This window comes from Mobula hypostoma, chromosome 2 (assembly GCF_963921235.1).
Source record: "Mobula hypostoma chromosome 2, sMobHyp1.1, whole genome shotgun sequence".
NCBI classification, from domain to species: Eukaryota; Metazoa; Chordata; class Chondrichthyes; order Myliobatiformes; family Myliobatidae; genus Mobula; species Mobula hypostoma.
The window spans coordinates 183941838-183952792 of NC_086098.1; positions in this window are offsets into that span (position 1 = coordinate 183941838).

Below are 10955 nucleotides of genomic sequence, written 5' to 3' on the forward strand. Positions count from 1 at the left end.
GACTTATCAATCACCCCACGTATATACATACAGGAGTGTGTGTATATGTATGTATATGAGTGTATATATATATATACACACACACACACGCGCGCACACACACACACACACACACACACACGCACACACATATACATACACAAGATTACACAAATATTACTTAATTATTAAATACATGACACTCTCCATAGATGCTGCCTGACCTGCTGAGTTCTTTCAGCATTTTGTCTGTTTCTCTGGAATTCTTATCTGGTGTTTTTTTTATCTCTTTATTTTCCTATAAATGCCTACAAGAAAATTAATCTCAAGGTAGGATATGGTGACATACAGTATATGTACTGTACTTTGATCATAAATTAACTTTGATTCTGACTTTGTCTTTGAAATGGAGCAAAATCAAAACACAATTGACGTCCAGTGTTACCTTTTGAAATTGAGTAAAAAAAAAATTCCTGGCTTGTGACTGGTTGGGGCAGAGACATCATGTTGTAGAATTTCACTGAAGAAAATTGCTCAAGATCTGTGGTAAATTCTGCATCGGCACGTTCCAGGTAAATGACGTGTCTTTTTCCAGTAGTTCACCAGCTGCCGCATATTGCATTACACAATATTCAACTAAAGGGTTTTTGGAGGCATCAGCCATACTTGTTATTTTGTCTAAAGGTAATTTGTCTTTGGTTTCTCCAATAAAATATTCTCTGGGCCTGCACTCACTGGAACTTAGAAGAATGAAATGGGATCTCATTGAAACCTATTGAATGTTGAAAGGCCTAGACAGAGCGGATGTGGAGAGGATGTTTTCTATAGTTGATGAGTCTAGGACCAGAGGGCACAACCTCAGAATAGAGGGACATCCATTTAGATTGGAGATGAGCAGTGATTTCTTTAGCCAGAAGGTGTTGAATCTGTGGAATTCATTGTCACATGTGGCTGTGGATGCCAATTTATTGAGTATATTTAAAATGGAGGTTGATAGTTTTTTGATTAGTCAGGGTGTGAAAGGTTATGGAGAGAAAGCAGGAGAATCGGATTGAGAGGGAAATGAATTAGCCATGAAGAAATGGTGGAACAGACTTGATGGGCCAAATGGACTAATTCTGCTTCAATGTCTTATGGTCTTATTCCTGCAATATTCATCATCATTTTTTGTGTTCCAAACATAAGAAAGAATTTATTTTGTTTGATTCCAAGACATTTTCTTTTATCTGTTTTGCCCAAAATTAGCAAAGTTAAGACATCTAGACCATGAGGAATAAGAATAATGCTACTGTGCCCTATTCAATTATAAAAAGGCATCTTGTTCTTTATTGGTTTTATAACACTCATGTTATAAAGGGAAGAACGATTTGAGGAAATCTAGTGCCACTGTTCTTTTGTACTGAGACACTATTATTGGACAACTTCCCGGCAGTTGTAAATAACCATTCCTCAGGGAACATTTCAAAAAATATAATGAAATATGGTGTGTCTCAACAGGATCTTTACAAATTTTTAACTTAAAAAAAGTAACAACAGACAAAAATACTAACAATGCATGCTGTTTCTCCATTTGATGTTAACCAGGAGAGGAGGCGTAAGATCTATACAACAGTCACGAACAGATATGATGGAAACTTCGGTGGAAAATGAAACAGAAGATCACAGAATATAACAGTTAAAGTGCACTTTGTTAAGTAACCAAAGCAAATTACCCATGAAAAGGTAAAACATTGAGGAAATTTAAGAGAAATGAAGAAAAAATAAGTACCAGGATGTGAATAATACAGCTGAGAACTTAAATTAGAATGATCACTGAATAGAAAGTACATTTTTAGTTTAAATATTTGAAAAGCTCTTCACTTGAGCAAAACCATCTTAGCTGAAGGATTTTTGGACTAGAAGAAATGTCATCTTCCAGACAAGGTATAATCAGAGATTTTGGACTACCTCCACACATGGATTTAAAAGATACTATGGTATTGTTAGATTTATTGCAATGTGGGCAATGACTGGGAAATTCTGTTTGATAATCCAGGTCTAAATTTTATTGGGGATGTAGCTGATAGAACAGAAAGGAGAACCAATAGATTTTCAGGAAGTCCATTGACAGAAATAGTATAATGTGTATGACTGTGAAGTATTCCACATTGGTAGGAGATGCAAAAGTAGAGTATTACTTAAATAGTGATGGATAGGGAAATATTAATGTATGAAGAGATCCAGGAGTGTACCAGTTTCTGAAAGCAAACATGCAGGCCCAGTTAAGGGGGCAAATTTAATGTTGGCCTTAATTACAGGAGGTTACCGGTACAGGAACAAGGATGCCTTACCAGAATTAGGCAGTATGGTAAAATTTGAGTAATGAGTAAAATTTTGTTTTCCTTACCTAATGAAAAGAGATTTTCCATTGTGAGACTGCAGTGAAGATTCATCTCAAGATCGACTTCTGAGGTGACAGGACTGTTGTATAAGGAAAAATCGGATTGACTCTGCCTGTATTCAGTAAAATTTAGAACAGGAGTTCCCAACCTTGGTTATGCCTTGGACCCCCTACCATGAACTGAGGGGTCCGTGGGCCCAGGTTTGGAACCCCTGGTTTAGATGAATGAGACTAGAATTCACTGAAATGTACAATATTCTGACAAAGAGAATGGACATTAGGATGGATGTTTCCCTCACGAGAGATTCAGGATTCAAGGAATTCATGGCCCTGGAGTATGCATTTGGAAAGAGTTAAAGAAAAGTGTCTCCCCTTGTGAATGTGTGATGAAACTTTGAAACCACAGAGGGCAGGCAACTAAATACAGCTTTTGAAAAGAGATGGATTTCTAAGTACAAAAGGCACCACAGGTATGGGAAAGAAATTGGCAAATGGTTTTAAGACAGGAATCAGGCAAGGTCATACTGAATGGCAAAACAGGCACAAAGAGCCTTTTCCTCCTCTTCTGTGTTTTTATGTTTAATAATTCAGTCTTAAAGAAGAGTGGACAAAGGTATACCTGATCTCCTATGCTATCCTTAATCAATCAGCATTATAATAACAGATGATCACAGACACGACAGTCACCTTCAAAACCACACAGTTGGCCTTGTGTTCTTTGGGACATGAATGGTACTATATAAATACAAATCTTTCTTTTACAAAATCATCAGATACCTGGATTAGGTTAATAGGGCTTGCTAAGTCGTTTGATAGCAGTTGTACATGTATACTTCATGTCAGCAGACACTCCAGTGGAAATAGAGTCCTTCTGGGTGTCTAATCTGGATGGTGCGATCACTCAACTCGAGTATGATGTTCTCCTGAGGCAGGCGTTCCCAAGCTGGGGCCAACAGACCCCTTGGTTAATGGTGGGGTCCATGGCATAAAAAAGTCCAGAACCCGGGTGACCTAAGGGGGTGTCTATTGCTGGTCATCAGGTAGAGGTCATCTACATTCTAGTGCAGTGTGGGCAAGATAAAGTGGTAGCTGTGGTTAGTGGTTGGGTCTTCCGGTTTTTCAGTCTCTCCTTTGGCAGCTGCCGCTTGTTCTCTGGAGCATGGTGTTAGTCGTTTTATGTAGCGCAGCTCCCTCTTGAACAGATTTCCTCCAGATGTATCTACTAAGTGCAATGTCTTCCCAGTTTTGATCCGGGATCATCAAATTGGCCTTTAAAAGGTTTGACAGAAAAACCAGGAAACCTAACAATGCAGAGGAAGCCATCGCTACGGCCCATCTTCCCTATATTTCCATGCTTTCTGGAAGGATTGTCAGGATCCTGAAGAAATACCAGATTAATACTATTCACAAACCCATTAGGAAGCTCAAGTCACAGTTTACGCAGGTTAAAGAATTCATTGAGATTCAGGTCGACTGGGGTTTACAGGATTCCCTATGAATGCAGACAGGATGCATGCAGGGGTTGTTGTGGATGGTTGGGTCAAAGGGCTGGAAGGGCCTATTCTATGCTCTATCTCCAAATACATAAAAAATTAGTAAATAAACAGATTCTTGTTTTAGTTAAAGACCACATTTCTTTGATTGCACACCTTGCACCAACAGTGAAAGAACGGAATTGCAAAAGAGACGGGGACATGTTATTCCCTCCTCATTCTCAGGGCCGTGAGGCCACTAGGCATAGGAATAGAGTCAGGTCATTTGGCACATCAAGTCTTCCCCACTTAGAGGACAGCTAAAAATAACAGTATATTGACATACTGTAGATGGTGTCAAGAACATGCTAGAGAACAATACATTTTAATCCAGGCCTACTGCCGGATAATTTAGTTTCAAAGGACATTACACACCACTGGTGTTTGTATTCCCCCAATCGTTCCTAAGGTTGCAGCAGAATTTGTCCTCAAATAAATGAATTGTTTTTCTTTCCGACCTTCCTGTTGAGCCTAGTCTGTTTAATGCAGGCAATTGTTCCATTCAGTGTTTTCAACTTTCAGCAAGGATTCCAGGGAATCTGGCACCCTCTTAGCACTTCTCTTCTCAAGTCCCCATGGTGCCCCTCCTCCTTTCCTTTTTCCCTTGGTCCACTCTCCTCTCCTATCAGATTCCTTCTTCTCCAGCCTTTTACCTTTTCCAACTATCACCACCCAGCTTCTTACTCTATGCTCCCTTTCCCATTCCATCTGGCTTCATCTATCACCTTCTAGCTTGTGCTCCTTCCCTTTCACCCACCTTCTTACTATGGCTTCTTCCCCCTTCCTTTCCAGTTTTGATGAAGATTCTCAGCCCAAACTGTCAACTCTTTAATTCATTTCCATCCTCCAAGAGGACCACAACCTTGTCTCAGGGTTTGGAGGCTTGCATGCCTCAATAACTCAGAGAGCTATGTTGACAAGAGTCAGGGCCTTGTGGTTGGGCTCTTGGTAGGGTTGCCCATGCCAAACAGGTCAAAGGGTAGAGGCCAGACTAAGAGTGGTCCACTCATCCTTCAGGTTTAGGGGTTCAGTTCAAGTCAAAAAATATTGTTACAGAAACAGCAATGAAGACACAGACAGAAATGGAGGACCTTCATTGCTGTCCCAAACACCAGCAGCTTAACGGGCCGTAGGTAAGTTATTCATTTCTATAGATGCTGCCTGAACTCTTTAGTTCCTCCAACATTTTGTATGTGTTTCTGGAGGTGTCAAGTTCCAGCCTTTCTTGTTGCATTGAGGTGGTAGGTCCAATATTTGACTATTCTCAGGTTCCCTGCTTTGGGCATGTGCTGTAACAGCCTAAGATATGTGTTGAAAAATGAACCACAGTAAAATTTCTAGTGTTTGATATTTCAGCTTTGTGATTAATTCATTCTTCTCACATAGTTGGCTCTAGGTACCAGTTCCTGAGCTTTCATTTTCACATGAGCTCCCTGTAGACTTTAAATAAGTTAAGCTAAAACAAACAGAAACAATGGAAGATCTACAAGCTACCTAGGAAGTCTGGAAAGATTAGTATGCATTCCTACAACTAGGATGATTTATTATCCATATACCCATTGAGATTAGAGTTGGGTACTAAAAGTGTAAATTTGGTTGTTATGCCTGAAATAACTCCAAAGTAAATGAGAGGCGTAGTCCTTCAGGGAGCCTCATTGTGCTCTGTTACTGTATTGAGTCCAATTATATATTTATTCATTCCACAAGTAGCCTTATTGCACACTTAATCGATCTCCTACACTCTTCTTTCGTATTTTTAGGTGCAAAGCAACGTTGAAGTGCTTTATGTTTTATTTCATTCACCATTAGATTATGAGAACACCCAGTCCTCTTTTATTGTCATTTAGAAATGTATGCATGCATTAAGAAATGATACCATGTTTCTCCGGCGTGATATCACAGAAAACAAGACAGACCAAAGACTAACACTGACAAAACCACATAATTATAACATATAGTTACAGCAGTGCAAAGCAATACCATAGTTTGATGAAGAACAGTCCATAGGCACAGTAAAAAAAGTCTTGAAGTCCCCGAGTCGATTGACTCCCGAGTCCCCGATAGCGGCGGCAAAAGGGAGAAACTCCCTGCCATAAACCTCCAGGCATTGTCAACTTGCCGATACCTTGGAAGCAGCCAACCCCAGCTGACCCTGAGTCCATCCATCCGAAAACTTCAAGCTAAGTGAAGATTCATAACTGCATCCTGAACTCGATGTGAACCTACTATGATTTTCAGAAATACCAAGCAATTGTGTGTTCCAGTGTTACAGGGGCATTCATCTAAATGTTCTTTGATATAATTTTCCAATCACTGTAAAATAACACCTTTTCTACGCCACAGAATCATAACGGTTATTGTGATGCCTTTACATCTTGAGACATTCTGGAGTTCAATTCTGACTCCAAATGTAAGGAGTTTGTACGTTCTCCCTGTGACTGTGGATTTCCTCTGGGTGCTCTGGTTTCCTCCCACAGTCCAAAGAGGTACCGGTTGGTAGGACAATTGAGCATTGTGAATTATCCTGTGATTTAGCTAGTGTTAAATAGGTGGGTTGTGTTGGCCCATGGCCAAGTGGTTAACGCGTCGGTCTAGTGTCGTCTGAGCCTCAGCTGAGGCAACGTGTGTGTCCTTGAGCAAGGCACTTAAACACACATTGCTCTGCAACAACACCGGTGCCAAGCTGTATCGGCCCTAGTGCCCTTCCCTTGGACAACTTCAGTGGCGTGGAGAGGGGAGACTTGCAGCATGGGCAACTGCTGGTCTTCCATACAACCTTGCCCAGGCCTGTGTCCTGGAAACCTTCCAAGGCACAAATCCGTGGTCTCATGAGACTAATGGATGCCTATAAATAGGTGGGTTGCTGGGCTGGGCTAGATAGAGTGAATGGACTTGGTCTTTTTCCCAGGGTTGGGGAGTTGAGAACTGGAGGGCATAAATTTCTCACAACTTTTAAAGGTGGTCAGTATATGGAATGAACTGCCAGAGAAAGTGATTGAGGCAGGTAAAATATATTTAAAAGATATTTAGACTGGTACGTGAATAGGAAAGGTTTATAGGGATATGGGTCAAAATGAGCAAATGGAATTTGTTTGGGATAAGCATCTTGGTTAGCAAAAGCAAGCTGGAATGAGTAACTCTATGGCTCTACTGACATTTATAGGGGGTGAATATGACCGGCAGCCAATTCTTGTGCAATATTCTACACACTTCGAAGTAATGACAAAATCATTGTTCTTAGAAATCCTCTTGTTAATCTCACAGTCCATCCTGGTATGGATAGCAATCTATAATTATGGACCTAATCTGACTAGAAGCGAGAGTCTTTCAGACCTGCCACACTGGGTAAGTGAGAAAACAGTCAAGGTAGTGCAATTTCACCAACAGTCCAGGGGAGCCTCTGATTTTGCAGGTTTCATGTCCCTGCACAACGCCAGACTAGAGTCAAGCTCAACAGGGTTGCCTTTCCCCATTGATTCCGCCAAGCTCATTCCCTTGGATATTGTTCACTAGATGGGAGGTAGGGACACTGGGAGTCATGTTCATCCATTCACTTATTAGATGGAGAGCATCCTGGCCATGCTCTCTTCTCACTGCTGCCATCAGGAAGGAGGTATAGGAGACTCACATCAACAGGTTCACGAATAGATGTTACTCCTCAAACAGCAGGCTCTTGAACCAGAAGGGCAACTTCACTCAACTTCACTTGCCCCATCACTGAACTGTTCCCACAACCTACGGACTCACTTCAAGGATTCTTCATTTCATGTTCTCCATATTTATTGCTTATCATTATTATTTTTTTTCTTTTTGATTTGCACAGTGTGTTGTCTTTGCATATTGGTTGCTTATCAGTCCTGTTGGGTGTGGTCTTTCATTGGTTCTATTCTGTTTCTTGTACTTACTGTGATTGCATGCAAGAAAATAAATCTGAGGGTTGTACAAGGTAACATCTATGTACTTTGATAATAAATTTACTTTGAACTGTGAATTTTGAAGACGCCTTTTGCTAATATCTGGGACAAGGTTACTTCACCTTATTTTGACTTTTTAAGTAGGTTGCCTGCTCTCTAAAATAAAAGGACCTACCAGTGAGATATTTAAACTAGCTGAAGGAGCCATGCATCAGTTTTCTAACTGCATTGTATTCTGTGTTATGCATTAGTTATGTTTACTATGGTAGCTAGTCATATGGGTGGGGGCATGGTAGAAGTGAAGGGTTTAGTTACATATTTATGCTTTGCTCTCAGTTTACAGCTGAGGATTGGTGGGGTCATATCTTTTGTTGACCACGTTAATTACATTTGGAATTGCTTAAGTACATTTAATATCACCAGTTTTGTTTAATAACTTTCATTGCTTTAAAGTTGCATGTTTTGCTAGTTGCTAATAAAGGATCGAATACATTTCTTCAACTTTTTTGAACATTATTATTGGACTGATCAGGGGCCATGTCATACAAGATATCTCCCCTTGTTTGGTCTCCAGCAGTGGCATTGGTTTGCTCACATATCCACCATACCATCAAAGAGATAACTTAATAAAGAGTCACACCAGTTAGATTGCTGCCCAAAAATAAAGAGCTAGGGTTTCGAACCATTTGACGTATCAGTTGCCATTTTAACATCATTTTATGTGTTCAGACTAAAATTCCTCATATTTAAAATTTAATATTTAAAATTTAATATTTAAAATTTAAAATGGCGACAGTGGTGGAGGCAGATACAATAGGATCTTTTAAGAGGCTCTTAGAGGAGCTTAGAAAAATGGGCTATGTGGTAGTGAAATTCTAGGCAGTTTCTAGAGTAGGTTAACTGGTCAGCACAATATTGTGAGCTGAAGGGCCTGTAAATTGCTGTAGATTTCAATGTCCTATCTTTAAAATGAAAAATACAATTGCAAGAATAAGATATAAAAGTTAAAAGTAATGCATAAAACACTAACGTGGCATAACCTAAAAATATAAAACAGTCCATTAAATACTTAATGTTCGTTCATTCCAAAGAGAGCGGTAAGTGTAGTGGTGGCCCATAAAATAAAGTTTTGTACCTTCGTAGATGCTTAAAGAATCTAATATTCTCAAGTTTTCTGAAAATGATAGCCCACTGCATCAATAAAACCAAGGAATTAGACAAAAGTAATGTCAAGAATGGCATCTATGATTGATTCCAAGTGTCCGTACTTATTAGATTTCCTGATAAAAAGTGCCCAGAGAAAAAGAGTTGTTTTCAAAGTGAATTGAGACATCCAACACCACACCTGTCTTTGACAATAATGACATCTGGGATCCAAGCAAATCCTGCTTGATGTTTAAAAGAAATTGTTCTTTAAAAAGAGTAAAATCAGCCACTCCACCCCATGTATATAAAATATCTGGAACCATATTATATCTGAGTATTCATTGTTTTTTCACTGAGGTAAATATCTTGCTAACCGACATCTTCCATGTGACCTATCTAAACTGGGTCTGGCCAAGGCCAATTTATTCCTTACTGGGTATAAGTTTGACTGTAGGAGCAGGGCTGTAATATATTCAGACTGTTAAAAGGGTATAAAATCCCTTATTCACCGATTGGATTGGGGATCATTCTTGTAACACTGAGTTCCAATCCCTTGATTACTTAGTCCACTGTAACAGTCAAACTCAACATCCCTCCAATTGTTCCTCCTCACAATGACCTTGACCTTACTGGCCTCATTCCTATCATCATTCTCTATATGACATGTGGCATTAAGAGAATCTAACTTATTATATTTTTCAAAGACCTTATCAACTTTGAGACCCACAAACTGGAAACTCTAATCTGGCAGATGATTTTTTAAAAAATCACCATGTTTCCCAATGATAGACGGGGGGGATTGAGTTTTCACTTTGGTGATCCACATGATCATCCTCAATCCTCTAGTGCTGTAGTGTTTTTCTCACAGCTGAGGCAGTATAGATACTTCTTGATGAAGTCAGAGTCATAGAACACTACAGCAGAAAAACAGGCCCATCAGCACGTCAAGTCTGAGCCAAACTGTTAGTCAATAGTCCCATTGACCCAGATCTGGACCATTGGACTCCATACCCCTGGCATCCATGTACTTACCCAAGCTTCTCTCAAATTCTTGAGGCCCTCGGAGTGTCAAGTTCGACCATGGATGTTACATGATATGCAAGCTAGGGCAGTATGATGTGAAGAGCAAGCTGTTGCCCATGTAACAGCCTCTCCCTCTCCATGCAGTTGGGGAATCCAAAGGAACGGTAGAGACCGATACAGTTTGGCACCAGTGGTGTCACAGGAGTTGCCAGTCAGCATTGAATTCAATATAGAAATGACTTAGGGACTCCAGCTTTGGATTTTTCCTCAGGGTTTACTCCCAAAGACTTCCCCATGAGTAGGTACAGCCGCAAAGCAGCCGAAGTTTGAGATCAGATTCTTCCATCTCCTCTTATATTCTCTTAAATATTAAATTTTGTCAAGCTGAACGAAAACGTTTTGTGAGGATTCATTTAAAATCAGGGAATAATGAAAATAAGGGATGATGTCAGTTTTAAAAATCTCAACTGTTTAGGATGGTTTTAGCCCTGCCCAAAGAAGACTTCTGCACCATCTGTTGAGTTTATTATTCCAATTGCTGCAAAATTGTTTTCTTGCAAAAACTCTCTCAGACCTTGATGTTTTGGACATGCCCTTCGGAGAAGTACTCAAGGGCCATGTCATTGGCAAAAACCAGGGTAGTATAGAAAGTGTAATTCCTCTCTTTGATGTCTCTTTTTGTTTCTTTTTTAAGGTGGATGGGGTTATGTCGAGGTCCTGATCTGCAAGTGGCACTCAAACTGTGTTTTTTTTATGTCGGATGACTTCCCATTCTGGAGCTCGTCGGCCGTCTGTTTTCCGACATTCTCCAGGCGCAGCTTGGAAGATGCCGCCTCTGAGGTGTGGCCCTATGGATGACCGATTCCAGGCCAGTGTCGCTGACTGAGGAGTCATGGAAGAGGGAACATCAGGATTTTGCTGCAGCGGATATATGGAAAAGTGAAGCAGCAGATTGTAATATCATAACAGACTCTCCTTTTG